General features: G+C 65.3%; 1 protein-coding gene across 1 annotated transcript in view; it reads right to left on the reverse strand.

Moving 5' to 3' along the window:
• ZBTB46 (zinc finger and BTB domain containing 46) overlaps positions 1 to 1,131 on the reverse strand; it is a 57,202-nt gene extending 56,071 nt beyond the window's left edge. Inside the window, exon 1 of the mRNA XM_030841550.2 lies at positions 1,039 to 1,131. The gene's annotated coding sequence lies outside the window, so the exon portion shown is untranslated. The remainder of the gene's footprint in view (positions 1 to 1,038) is intronic.
• Positions 1,132 to 14,679: the final 13,548 nt, after the last annotated feature.

Raw genomic sequence — 14,679 nt, forward strand, 5'->3', positions numbered from 1 at the left:
TTGTATTTCCTCGGTGTCAGAAAATATCAGCTCTTCGCCCATTTGGTTTGTACCCAGGCTCGTCCGTCCAGCCCTATTGTGCGTGCTCCGTTAAACCTACAAATAATGAATTTGTTAGCAGGGATGGAGGAACCCCAACTAGCCAGAATCCTCCTCCTGGTGCAGAAAATCCCCCATTTGCCATCGGGATTGAGTTGTCAGACAGTGACTCTTGCTACCCTGTGAAACTGACATGTCTATTTACAGAGAAACAAAGACGCTGCTCGCGGCGGACCCCGCTCCCTCCGCGCGCCCCGTCCGCTCTGAGCGCCCCGTCCCCTCCGCGCTTCTCTAGCCACCCGGCCTCGAGGGCCCTGCGCCCAGGTTCAGCCAGTAATTAAAATGGAGACGAGGCCGGTGCCCGGCTTCAGGGGGAGACAATGACCCCCAAGGCCCGGCGGGGTGCGGGGAGCCGCCGCGCCCACCTCCCGCAGTTCAGACTCCTGGCAAACTCGGCGCGGGCGGGTCCGGGTGCGGCTCGCAGGCGCGGGCGGGGGGCGCGCGGGGCGGAGCGGGCGGGGGGCGCCAGGACGCCCCCGGGCTGCCTCCTGGGGCCGGGCGTTGACGCAGCAGAAATTACCAGCTGGAAAATTCCCCTTTCGGAGGTGACGGGGGAGGGACCGCGGCGGCGGCGGCGGCAGGAGGCGCCGAGGGCGAGGGGCGCGGGGCAGCCCCGTCGCCGCCTCCGCCTCCGCGCGCAGCCCCGCGGGGACCCCGCGTCGCCCTCGCCCGCCCCGCCCCGCCCGCGCCACCGGAGCTCAGGGAACGGAGGGGGCCGGGCGGGGGTCGCTACCGCCACCCCCGGAGCCGCAGCCGGGCGCGCCGATCGCCTTCGGGAGGGCGCCCCCGCGGGGCGGGGCGCGGCGGGGCGCGAGGGGCAGGCGGCGGGGGCGCGCCCGACTCGGAGCGGCCCCGGCCCGGAGCAGCCGACCCGGCTCGAGCCCCGGCCCCGCCGCGATGCGCCGGCCCGGCCGCGGACAATGAGCCGGCGCCGCTTACCTGTGACCCCATGGGGCGCGGGCGAGGGCGGGCGCCGCGGCCGCCGGACCAGCGCGGGTGATCGCCGCGGCCGCCGGGCGAGCGCTGCGTCCGGGCGGGTCCGAGCTGCGCGCTCGCCTCGGCTGCTGTGTCCGTCTGTCCGTCCGTCTGTCCGTCAGGCCGGCGCGCGCCCCCGCGCCGCTCCAACCCCGCGGCCCCCGCCGCCCGCGCGCGCGCCCCGCCTGCGGACCCTGACCCCGCCCCCCGGCGCGCGCCCGGCCGCTGCTGATTGGCCCGCGCCCCGGCCCCGGCCCCGGCCACCGCCCCGGGCCCCGCCCCGCCGGCCCGGCCGCCGCCCCGCCCCTCGGTCGGCCGGCTCCGCTCGCGGGGCGGAGGGGGCCTCGGCGGGGGTCGGTTCGCCTCCGCCCCCCCGTGGGCGGCCGGACAGCGGAAGTGCGGGCTGGAGCTCGCTCGGCATTGTGGGAAGCCCCCTCTGCGGGGCTGGCGGGGGGCGGGGGCGGCGCGGCGTGGGGTCTCCAGGCGCTGGAGCCCCTTCCCACGGGGACCCAGCAGCCGGGAGACCACCGATGGGAGACGCGGGTCGGGACGAGGGCAACCCAACCCCGCCCGTACTGCGCCCCTGTCTTTGCCCACACGCCTGTTCCTCGGGGGCGCGGGGTCCCCGGGCCGCAGGCTGTCCGCGCCCCTCAACGCACAGACGCGCCCGCGCGTGTCTCGCAAACTTCGCGCCTTCCCCGCCGGTTGTGCTGGCTGCGCGCTGTGCAGAGAAAAAGCGCTCCCACGGCGCCCAGGGGCTCGGGGCCGAGCTGTCGGGGACCTCGGCGCTCCCAGCGAGAGGCGCACCGCGGGGCAGGGGCCACGGGACGGTGCCTGCCACCGGGGCTTGAGTTTGGCCAACTGAGGAGCATCGGCGGCCGCGCACGCGTCGGTCCTTCCCCCCCCGCGAGGTCTGTCTGGGGGGTGCGGGGTCCTGCGAAGCAGCGGGTGCCCCGCTTCCCCCGCAAAAGATCTCGAATCGTGCTGCCCGAGATGGGCCCTGCGCGTCCCTTCTCGCCCCCGCTGTCCTCGAGTCCTCGGGCGGACAGAATGGGAAGCGTGGCCCCGCATTCTTGGCTGGCCTGTGCGGGGGCAAAGGCCACCTCGCTTCCTCTCCCGGACGCGACGGTGGGAAGGGAGGTGAGCCTGTGGCTGGCCAGCCGCGGCAAGGGAGTCGAGCACGACCTGGCCATCCAATGGGGAGGCGCCGCAGGCCGTCTGCGCCCTACCTCCCTACGGGCCCAGCGCCGCGGAATTCCTGGGAAGGTGGGAGGCGGCGGGCCATTATGGATGCTTTCTCAGGATGTGTAAGGAGGCATTCACTGGGCTGCTGGGGGAGGGCAGGCTTGCGGGGGGGGGGGGGGCGGTGTGTGGATTCTCCTTGAGTGAACAAGGGCGGCCGCGGTCTGGCAGCCAGCGATGAAAGGCTGGGACACTCCCTCACTGCAGCCGGCGCCTGGAAATGGCTGTGCAGACACCCTCACCCCGCTCCCCGCTGCCTGCGCTGGCCCTGCCGGCACAGGGCCCCTCCCAGGCCTTTCCTGCGGAGGATCCCGGGTCTGGCACCGCAGGCCCACGTTTCCTGGGCCCTCTCAGGTGGGGCTGGGTACAGCCATCCTCGGAAGTGGCTGCCTCTCGGCCTCCAGGAGGTTCTGGCCGGTCACTCTGTCCTTCCTGACGGGACGGAGGGCACTCTCTGCGGGGGTCCTCCCCCACCTGCCTGCCTGGAGTGCAGTTGTAGCCCATGGAGCAAAGGATGCTGGGGAGACTGAGGAGGGCAGCCCGCCAAACAGAGGAGGACCATTCCCCTGATGGCTGCCCCCCACCCCCGGAGAGAGCCCCCCTCACCACCAAAAAGGTTCGACCCCCAGACACTCTCCAAGGAGAACAGCATTGCTAGGATGCCGCGTCCATCGTCCCTGCAGAACAGAGAGCTGCAGAGGCTGCCTTGGAGCACACAGTGGTGCTTAGCCATTGCTCAGGAGGCCTGCCCACGAGAACCTAGCCTCTTTCGCCAGTACCAGGGCTCACCCCACCTGTTAGCTAGCCTAGGGCTTCTGGTCTTGGTAGAAAGTCTTACTGAGTTCTGGAATGAGTCCCTGGGGTCCTGGAACTCTCTCTCCCCTTCCCCTGCCCTGCATGATGATGAATCGACCCTCCCGACCCCAGCAGCCCTGCCAGTGACTGGGGACTGAGAGTCTTGTCTCTTCTCTTCCAAGAACAAACAGAAGGGCGAGCAGCCTGAGGATGAGGCTGACAGACCACAAAGGCAGAACCAAGGACCGTCCCAGGGAGCTCTGATCAAGCCTTGCCTAAAACTGAAGACAGTGAAGCTTCTGGGAGCTAATAACCCCCTATCATAGGAAGGGAGGGAGGGAGGGAGGAAGAAAGAAAGGGACAAAGGGAGGAAGGAAAGAAAAAAGAAAGGGAAAAGAAAAGAAGGAAGAAAAGAGCCAATAGTAGCAGCTGTGGCCTCTCAGCAGAGCTGGAGGAAGAGGGGGGTCACGCGGCGGGACTCCCTGGGGCCACCTGGGTGCATCTGCTCTGATGGGGAGATGCTGGCAGCACAGACCCAGGGGCCCCACGTTCATCAGTGCCCAGGCTCGGACTCACAGCGGGCAGATGCCAGGCTTGGTCAAAAAGCCTCCACTCTTGCTGGGGTCCCCTGGACCCTGGAGCAGGTGACACACACTGCACTTCACCCCTAATACTGGCATAGACCCTAGGAGGGATCTGCACCTGACAACCAGTGGGTCCTTCACCATCAGTAGAAATGTGGCCTCCATGAGGGCAGCTCTGCCCCGGAGGTGGCGCTAGCGACAGGCAAGGACCAAGCATGTGGGGTTGGCCTCAGTGGCACTCTTCCGCCATGGCACCCGGTGTCCAGAGGCAGCAAAGCCAACAGATGGGAGTCTGGGAGGGCCTGGGGAATAAGGTGCCTGAGATGCCACGATGAACCAGACGTGGTTCCCACCCCTTGCTTCGCTGGAGGACAAGACAGATGAACAAATGAATGGTCAGTGGTCCCTGCCACACGCTGGTCCTTCTGCAGGTTCACCCCCAGCCACATGTGTGAGCATTTCTGGAGCCTGCCCAGGAGACGCCTTGGGGGCCTGGAGAGATTAAGCATCCCTGAGGCCAGGGCTGGGAACCCAGGGGCCGAGGTGCAGAAGCGGCCAGGCCCGCAGATGTACTTGCCGATGGCTGCCCCTCTGAGCGCGCTGCCTTCACTCCCACCTGCAGACCCCGGGGCCGTTGAAGGGCAGGCTCAGTCCCGAGAGCTGCCTGGCTGCCAGGGCCCCTGCACCGCGTGCTCAGCCAGCCCTCCACCTGCCCTCCACCCCCACTGCGTGGCTTCAGGGGGCAGAGTGGTTGGGAGGGGACCCAGCCCCACACCGGGGGCTGCTCCTGTGAGGCAGAGCCCCAGAGGCGCTTTGGGAAGAAATGTCCCTTCACCTCTCCCTTCCTAGTGTCCCCCTGGGCCAGCCCCCTCGCCAGGCCCTCCACCCCCACCCCCACCTCCCCCCAGGCAGCGTCTCCCAGTCTACCGCAGCTGGGTTCCCTAGGGCGGTCTTCATGGCAATCACTGGTCAGGAAACCTGCCTGTTTATCCTCCAGCCAGTGGTGTTGCTCAGCCGTCCCCATGGCAACAGCCCCGGGAGTCCTGCCCCTCCCAGGAAACTGCCCAGAACCTGTCCCTGTCCTCTCCGAGCCCCTGCTGGAAGCGGACAGGGAGGGAGAGAGGCTGAGGGCAGGGCAGGAGACGCAGCGTAAGGATGCCCGGGCTGCGCGCAGAAACCGCCTCTGCGCGTCATCCCGGGCCCCGCGGGTGGACTGGGGGCCCGCCCTGGGCTGCAGCAGAGCCCCACCCGTGGGCCGGGGGCCGCTTGCCTGAGGCCGGAGCCTGCTCCTGGGCCTGGCTCTGCCGTGTCTGGTGCCAGCTGGCCCTGCCCTCCTGCTGGGCCTCCCCGAGAGCTCCCTCCAGAGCCAGCGGCTACCTGCCAAGCCCACGCCTGCTCCACCCCAACTGTCCTCCCGGCCTGCGCCCCTGCCAAGCCCCACTGCCGCTCCAGCTGCCACCGCCAACTGTCACCCCGTTCCATTCCAAGCGCTCACCCGCAACCGTTCTTCCAAAATGCCACTGCCAAATGCCAGCCCCCTCCCTTCCTAAGCCCCCGCCCCTCAGCCCCAGGCCCGCACCGGGGCCCTGCCTTCCCGACCTTCACTCCAGACGGAGGCTGGGCCACACCTGCCGTGTGCCTGGGAGGGGCTGGTGTCAGAGGGCAGGGGCAGAAAGCTGGAGGTGGGGTGGGGCGGGAACGGGGCAGAGCAGGGGGGCGGCAGGGGGTGGAGCCGCCGTCCCTAGTGCCAGTGCACAGCCAGGCCAGCTGGGGGTGGGCGGCAGTCTGGGCAAGCCCGGGGGCTGTGGGTGGAGCTGGTGCCTGTCCCTGCGGGTCTGTGAACAGCTTCGCCTGACCGCTGACCTTGTCCTCTCCTAGCACTTCACCTCCCACCCCACCAGGCCTCTCTCTGGGGGGCACCAGCCCGCCCCAGCACCCCCCCCCCGCCCCGCGCCGCCGCCGCGGGCCCTGCCCCCAGGGCTCAGCTGCCTGAGGCTGGCCTGAGCGCGGAAGGTGGCAGCGGGCTCCCCGCTGGGCTGGCCCGGGTCACTTTATCATCTGACCCCACCACCTCTGCGGCTCCAAGTCTTCTCCTTGCCGCCCCCCTTCCTCCCTAAGCCCCCCTTTCCCTGTTCATCCCTGTGGAGGCGTCGTTCCCTGAGGACGCTTCCCTTATCCCCGCCCCACCCCCACGGGGGTCTCCACAGCCCCCACTTCCCCTGGGCACACGGCAGGCATCCTACCCAACTGGGACCTCGCTTGGCCCTGGGAGGAAAAGGGAAGACAGGGCCCGGCCGAGCCAGGAGGCACCGCTGCCAGCCGCAGGTGCGGGCCTGGGGCTGTAATTCCATCTCAGGCGGGCTCTGGAAACTGGGAGGCCGCGGGGGAGCAGCCAGTCAGCGCTGGAGCAGGGCAAGGGGGCTGGGGGCCTCCGTCCCCGCCGAGGAACGCAGCTGCTCCCCGGGGCCACAGCCACGGAGGCTCGCGTTGCAGAAGCTGGTGATGGCTGCAGATAGCCATGGGGGGTGGGGGTGGGGAGGGACACCGGGCCCTCCCCAGGGTCCTGTTCGGGAGCCGCCAGGCGGGGACGCGAAGGGGGTTGCTGGGGGCTGCATCAGCCGGAGCCTGACCGAGCTCCGTCCCGGGAGGAAAGGGCGGACGGGGCACATTCTCTGAGCACCTACTCTGTGCCAGGAGTCTCCCCATGGGGTCAACTGGCCCAGCTCCTGTGCTAGGGGCTGGGAGGCGGAGGAAAAGGAGGTGACGAGGGGCCCTGTCCCACCTGGACAAGGTACAGACCCCTCCCCTCCCATCAGAGGAGGGTGTTCTGGGGTCCCTTTGGTGGGCTTGGAGAGGCCCCAGCCCTGTGCGGTGCCAGCCCACTGCCTCGGCCTCGTCCATCCATCCATTCACGCACTTACTCAGCAACATTCATGGAGCACATCGAACCTGCCGCGTGCCACGTACGTCCCAGTATTGGAGAGCAAGACAGGACGCCTTTTATTCTGGGAAGGAGCCAGGCGGCGAGCAGGTCAGCTGAGAGGTCAGCCAGGGTGGACCCGGGAAGGGGGGGGTCCCTGGAGACACGGCCATTGAGAGGACGGGGCAGGGAAAACACAGGGGGAGCGTGTGGCAGTGCTGGTAGGACGGAAGGGCTCAGAAAGCCAAGGACAGAGGGACACGGGAGCTGATGGGAAAGGTGGCTGGAGCCGGGGCCATCTGAGCATCAGAATAACGTCCCGCTGGATGTGTCACAAAGCACGAAGTGACACAGCCGACGTAAACGCAGGGCCGTGAGTCTGGCATCCTCCAGGAGGTGGAGGCGAACACACACACTCCTTGAGCGTGGAACCGCCTCTGAAGAAGAGGCTGGAAAAGGGAAAGTGAGGGGCTTTAGCGGGGAGAGACCTGGCAGGCAGCCTCCTCGCCGAGTGATCAGGGACATCATGGGACATCAGGCCCCTGATATGATGTGACAGGAAGGGTCCCTCACCTCTGCTGGTGTCTTCCCCCCAGCTCATAACCCTGGTGTGATCATGAGAAAACACATCAGACAAACCCAAACTGAGGGACATGCTACAAAACACCTGACCAGCACACCTCAAAACTGTCACGGTCATGAAAACAAGTGCTGTCAGACAAACGGTCCCAGCCCAGAGGAGCCTGGGGAGACGTGAGGGCCCTGCAACGTGGTGCCCTGGATGCGGTCTTGGAGGAGGAGAGGGACGTTGGTGGAAGAACGGGTGAAATGCAAGTAGGGTCGGAGCCACACTTAAGAGTTGCAGTTACCCAGTTACAGTGGTAACCCTGTTACCACTCAGGGTTGCAGTGGCAACTTTAGGGGAAGCTGGGCCGGGGGAGGGGCACACAGGAACTCTGGGGACTCCCAAATGTCCCCGCTTTTCCATCTACCTAAAATCAGTCCAAAGTAAAAAGACCCAACCAATCAATGGGACAAAACCTCCTCCTTCAGGCCTGGGGCTCGTTTTCACTTTTGGATCCAAAGACTCCGGCAGCTCCCAGTGTGCCCACCCTCAGGGCGCAGCGGCCAGGGGTGTAAACCCCGGACCGCGAAGGACTTGCCCCAACGCCCTGCCGCGAGCCTTGACCCAACCTCAGCCTGGCCTCCACTTGCACCCGTCATGTCCCTAAAGGTGACTCCAGCCCCCCACACTGTCTTTTTGCTCAAAAAATCCCAATGTTGGGGCTTCCCTGGAGGTCCAGTGGTTAAGACTCCGCACTTCCACTTCTGGGGGCACAGGTCCGATCCCTGGTCAGGGAGCTAAGATCCCTGCATGCCGTGCAGCATAGGCAAAAAAGAAATCCCCATGCTGCCAAACCCCAAAATGTGCTTTGTCCCAGTCTGTTCTCCCTTTGAACCCCCTGCATCTTTGTCTCAGCTGGAGTGGAGTCTCCCCGCTGCAGGAGACCGCATGAAATCCGTCTCGCTGCCTCGAAGCCTGTCCGGGGCTGTTTCTGTTGACAGCTGCCATGAGCCTTCGTCATGCCTGTGTGTTTGCACACGTGTTTGTGGGCTCCTCGGCTGTGTGTGTGTGTTGGTGCATGGGTGTCTGTGTGGGTCTGTGTGTGCTTGTTCAGAGGCGACCGCCAGGTTTGTACAAGAGTGTCTGGGAGTGTGTGTCCTGCTTTGCTCACTCCGGAGGGAACCAGGCCCAGTTCTGGACACTGGGCAGGAGGTGGTCCCGCCCAAATCTCTGGAACGAGGGCAAGACGCCCTCCGGATGGGGAGGGGGGGACGTGGCTGCGGAGGTGAACAGCGTGCAGCTTGAGCCGGGCGGGGGGAAGTCCTCGCTGGGCCAAGCCCAGGTCCTCTGGGGGGGCGATGACCTCAAAGGCCACGTGGGGCCATGTGGCGACTGCCGGGCAGGAGCTTCTGGGGTTTTCCACAGGCTGTAGGTCCCGTCACAGACTTTTGAAGAGGAGACGGGCTCTATCGAATGATCCAGAGATGTGTTTAGGACAAGAGCTGACGAGCCCTGGGTGGAGTGGACGCGGTCGATGAGGGAGAAGCGGGGGGAGCTGCCTATCCGCTTGGCCGCAGGGCGGCGGGTGCCTGTTCAGGGGACAGGAAACCAGAGCGGGTGTGGGCGCGGGAGACACGCGGGTCTGTGGAGCAAGGCCAGGGCTGCAGGTGCCCAGTGGGGGCGGGGAGGCCTCGAAGGAGAGGAGCTGGCTTGGGTGCCTCTGACCCTGGGGCACGCAGCCCACACCCCAGCGTGGCTGGGGTCAGGGGAGGTCATGTGGCAGAAGGGTGACAGCAGGGCACTCCTATCCCCTGCTCAATGGGGTTTCAGAGGTCGCTTGGGCAGGGGTCCCGTGCAGACCCCTACCCTCGGGTCACCTGGGCCCTGGCGGGTTGGGGGGCTCCCACAGCTGTTCCTGGAGGGCCGCCCTGGCTTGGATCCCCTTCTCCAACCAGCCTCAACCTCAGACCCCGTTAGTCCAGCCAGGACTCTCTCCCCACCTCGGCTGAGGGGTGGGGCACCAGAGTCCGTGCTATGGGCCTCAAGGGCCCCCATTAAGATGGGGCAAACTGACCTCCAGTCCTGCCCAGGTGGGGCCAGCCCCCGAGGGACCCTTCCCTCACCCTGGCCCAGCTCCAGGATGCAGCCAGCCCCACCACAGCTGGTGACACTCCCTCCCACAGGTGCCCCACACAGCCAGCGTCCAGGGCAGCCCAGCCCGAGGGCAGCGGGGAGCACCTGAAATGAAGTGGAATACGCCCCACCCTCCACCAGACCTGCAGACAGGTGGGTCCCAGGCCCACACACCTGCTGTGGACAAGGGAGACTGCCAGCTGCAGGGGCACCATGCCTGCGCTTTGGCTTTGCCTGACACCAGCTTCACACGCCAGCCCGCCAGGGCCCAGATGCGGCGGTTCTTCTGCCCCAGGGCCTTTGCACCTGCTGTTCCCTCAGCCTAGAATGCCTTTCCTGCTCCTACCCACCTGGTGGTTCTCAGCCGTCCTGAGGACCCACTCCCAACCCTGCCCCCCAGCCCGCCAAGACAGCTGTGCACTCTCGCTCTGGGAGAGTGGAGCCCGCCCAGACAGGGCTCCACTTTGGCCTAACGCCTGCACTTTTTGACTGTCCTTCGCCCCTCCCTGTGCTCCATGAGGGCTTGGCCATGTCAGATTCCCTCTTGTGTCCTGGGTGCTGAGGGGCCAGCCTGGCCGGAACTAGGATCAACGCCCACTGTGTGATTTTGGGTAAATCACTTACTTCTCTGGGTGACAGTCTGCACCTGAAGAGCCCACCTGGCATAGCTGAGTGGGCTGAGCAAGACGGCAGGACACAAAAGCGGCCCCAAGGTGCCACCTCCCTTGCCAACATCGTTATCACGGGGGTTAACAGTCACCAGGGCCAGGTGGGCACGATAAAGGGCCCGGGCCAGGCGGGCACTGAGAGCGGGCTCCCGGCTTTCTGCTGCGGTTGCCTTGGATGTCCTGGGGGCACATCTTCCTGACGGGATTGAGGCTGGGGTCACCCTGGGCTGCTGCTGGGAGCCCCAGGCAAGGCGGACAGGCCCTGGGAAGAGGCCGTGTTTGCCTGGTGTTGGGAGGTGAGTGAGAACTGCGGGGCAGTTTTCCTCCTCTGAGCCCTCAACCCCACACACCCAGGAGAGGGGCAGGGTGGGGGAAAGCCGGGGGAGGGGGCCGGAGGGGCTCGGGGCCTTTGCCTTGGAAGGCCCCTGCCTGGGGGGAGCCGGGAGGAGCAGCCATCCCACCTGGTCTGACCAGCCCCACCTCACTGCCCCCAGACCCGGCCAGGACCCTCAGAGACCATCTCTGTGGCCACGCGTGTGCCTCTGTGTTTCGGGAGGGGTCTGGGAGCACGAGAGCCCAGTTCCCCAGTCCGCGGCTGCTGCTGCTGCTGCGGGCTGGGCTGCGCGGGGCTCTGCTCCCTCCTCCCCTGGGGGGTCCTGGTGCCGGGGTGGTTTGAAAACCAGAGCCTGGAGGCCTTATCAGACCACAGGTTTTCCTGAGGAAGGAAGGGTGGGTGTGGGCCGCCGGGATGGGATACCTCCTCTGGGCGTGCCCGCCGGGTGGAGGGCGCATGGGCGCTGCCCTCCTGGGGGGGTGGAGGACAGCCTCGCCCAGGGAGACCCTAGCCCAAGGCCCAGCCTGGCCAAGAACAAACAGACCCCAGGCTGGAGAGGCCCTAGGCCAGGCCTCGAGTCCAGGAGCCCCAGAGTGTGCACTCGCTGAAAGCAGGAGCAAATTGTAGCATTTCTGGGAGTGTCCACAGGACCCCACAAGAGCCTCAGCGAGAGCTGTGACCATTCCAACCGCAGCTCCACTTCTAGGGGGGCCCAAGGAAATACGTGCTCAGGTTCACAAAACCACACGTCCCAGCATGTTCAAGGACCCCCTCTTTGCAATAGCCCCGAACTGGAAAAACCCACTGCCCACCAGCAACAGGGTATGTAAGTGAAATGCAGCTTGTCACACAGGGGACACTGGACAGCCAGGAGGACAGCCACCTGTGACTCCCGGCTCCACAGTGGCCTCGCTTCCACGGCAGGCCACCTTCAGAGACGGGCGGGACAGCCAGTAGGGTCAAACAGCGGTAGCCTTTGGGATGTGGGTCCAGGGGGCCTCCTGGGCTGGCCATGCCCTGTTCTCCTGTTTCGGGTGCTGGTGAGAAGTTGTGTTCAGTTTATGAAAATTCATTAACTATGTACTCAAGGTATGTGCACTTTTCCGTATGTATGTGGTACGTCAATAAACAGTTATACAAAAACCCCCAAATCCTCCACTGACCCCTCCCTGAGGGAAGATGCTTTCCTGGGGCTGTCTGTCCTCTTCCCTCCCTGCCCTGACCTGCCTCCTACCTGGGGCTCCAGGGAAGTGGGGGCCAGGAGGGGGCAGCCCTGGAGCCCCTCCTACCTCTGGGGACCGAGGCTCTGCCAGGCTGTCTGCCCCAGGGCCTTCTCCGCTTTCTCAAGGGCAGGGCCCCAAGGAGCCCCAAGGCAGGGGTCCCGCGGCCTCGCAGGTGGGGCCGGGAGGATGTGTGACCCGCCCTGCTGGAGCCGGGCTGGCTGGCCTCGGAGTGCTGGCGTGGGCCCGGGACACCCGCCCTCTGCCTGCTGGGCCGGGGGTGCCTCCCGCCCTCTACCCTCCGCCCTCCCCCCGCGGGTGCCTCTACCCCTTCCGCTTCCAGAGGCCCCGGGGCTATTTTTAACTCGCCAGAGCTGCTGAAGGTGGACAGAGCCTGGGGGTGGGGGGGGGAGAAGGCCCAGCAGCTACCTTCCTGCCACCACCCCTCCCGGGGTCCGGGCTTCCTGGGGGGGGACTGGTCATTCTTGACCTTAGAGGAGAAACAGCACACTCCACGCCACTTATATAGACACACAGGAAGGCCACGTGGGTACCCCAAGGTGCAGACATGTGCCCGGGATACAGACTCAGCACACACGCGTGTGCATGCACACACAGGCACACATGCACGTGCAAACACACACGCATGGCCCAGGGACGTGCTCGGAAACATACCAGATGCACGGAGACTCAGACAAATACAGGGACACATAGACGGTCTCCGCCCTCCCCAGACACCTAGCCCTCCTGGAAGCACACACACACACACACACACACACACACACACACACACATACGCGCGCGCGCACACAGGCACACAGCACAGACGCTGGGGGTGCAGCGAGGACCCTCAGGCCACATTCTAGACTGATGTGGGAGGGGCCTACAGGTGCGGGTGCTCAGCGCACTCTGTTCCTGCTCCCCAGGTACCAGCCAGTATTCCTGAGCTCTCAGCACCGTCCCGGCTGAGATGCCGCATCCTGGCCTCCCCCTCCCCCAGAGGAGGGGCAGGCTTGCGGCAGGAGCCGCTGAGCTGACTCGCAGCCTCTTCCCCCGCACTCTGGCCACGCCCGCTCAGGACAGGAAACCGAGAGAGGGATGGGGGCGGCAGCCCATGGCGCTGTGGCCTCAGGGCCTCCCCTTCCTAGCCCTGCTCCCCACTTCCCCTCTCCTCCCCTGGCCTTTGTTCCCTGGAGCAGCTCACCCCCCACCCTGCGGGGGAACCAGAGTCTATCCTGGAAAACCCCAGGTGCTGGGCTGGGGGCCTCTGTCCGCTGCATCCGGGTCCAGGGGGAGGAGGAAGCCCGGAGGACAGACGGGGCAGGGACCCATTGGCCAGGGGGCAGCCGGTTGGCTTCCAAATCCCCTCCACCCCCCACACCCCCACCTCTGTCCCTGGAGGCCCCAGAGGGATGGAGGAGGGCGGGAGCCGGCCTGGAGGACAGGACATCCTCTTGGCAGGACACAGGACGCCAGGCCGGAGGTTCCCAGCCCCAGTCAAGGCCACAGGGGGAAAAGGCCACTGGGGCTGGGGCTCACCAGTTCCGAGATGGGCCCGGGCACCGACGGCTGTGACTTCGGGAAGGACAGCAGAGCCAGCACCAAAGAAACACCCCAGTCCCTGACACTCCCCCAGGCCCCTCCTGGCCCGCCAATGTGTGGACCCACCCCCGGTGGCACCAGGCCCAGGGCCCCTCCTCAGGGAGCCCCACAGGTCACGGGAGAGGCCAGAAGGCCCGGGGGTCACCGTCGCCTGCGCCGTGGGGAGCCCCCACCCCCGCTGGGAGCCCACTCCTCCATGTGAATCCCAGGGCCCAGGGCCCAGACCGCAGGCCGGCCCAGCCCTCCCCTGCCCAGGACTAGAAACCCAGGGACAGTCAAGGTGGAGTGAAGGCCACGGGGACCCCTTGCTCCTGCACCGCCTCCCGCAGCAAAGCAGCAGCCCCCCAAGCGTGGCCCCCCAAGCTGGCACCGTCAGCCCACGGCTGACCGTCCGCTCAATGGTCTGGGAGCTGACGGTGCCAGGATATCACGGCATCCAGGCTGCCCGACCGGGGAGCAAGCCTGCGCCTGTTGGCCAGTGGTGAGTCCGACACAAGTGCCCGCTAGCCATTCACAGACACTTCTGCCAGCCTGTTCTGGTTACCTGGGTGGGAAACGATGTCCCATCTAAAAACAGCCTATAGAAATGAGTTACCTCAACGCACAGCCTGAGTCTGGATCTGCCTCTGTTCACCCGAGTTAAAATCACCAAAGGGGAATTAACCATGGACTTAGCTCGTGACCCAAGAGGAATGACACCTCTGCCAGGGAGACAAGGCCAAACCCAGCCCTTACCGCTCCCAGCCCTCGGTTCCGTCCCCAGCGCCTCCGCACGCTCTCCTTGACTCCAGTCACAATCCTTAACGTCTTTTGAAAAATGAGGCTTTATTGGAGTATAATTTATATACAATGATATTCACCAGTTTGAAGCATACGATTTGATGAGCTCTGACAAACAGTCGTGTAACCACCCCCACTATTATGATACAGAACATTCCCATGACCCCCCAATCCCCTCAGCCTCTTGTTGTTCATTCTGCCCCCGGCCCCCCGGCCCTGCCCTGCCCTGCCCACCATTGATCCGCTCTCTGTCACTATAGTTTTGTCTTTCCCAGGATTTCACACAAACAAAGCCACGTAGAATGGGGTCTTCTGGTCCCGGCTCCTTTCCCTTAGCAGCGATGCTCATTCTGCGCATCAGTTATCCACTCCTTTTCTTTCCAGGGTGTAGACGGACCACTTGCCAGCTGACAAATTCATTTCATTTCTTTGGGGTAAATTCCTAGGAGTGGGATTGCGGGATCATTCTAATGCTCGTTTTCTAAACCTTTGAATGTGTTTGTTTTCGCTCTGCCCCACTAGGCTGTAAGCTCCCCAAGGGAAGAGACATCACCTGTGTTGCTCATCGCCATGACCAGAGCCCAGTGCAATTCCGTGCCAGGACCATTGCCCACAGAGTGAGTGAGTGAATGAACCAGTGATGGTGGTGCCTGGGACGGTGGATTTTGGTGATGCTGATGGGAAGAGATCATGGCGCTGAGGGCGATAGAGGTGACGATGGTGATGGAGGTGACTGTGGTTAGGGGACAGTGACAGGGGCTG

Source organism: Globicephala melas, chromosome 15, assembly GCF_963455315.2.
Source record: "Globicephala melas chromosome 15, mGloMel1.2, whole genome shotgun sequence".
NCBI lineage: Eukaryota > Metazoa > Chordata > Mammalia > Artiodactyla > Delphinidae > Globicephala > Globicephala melas.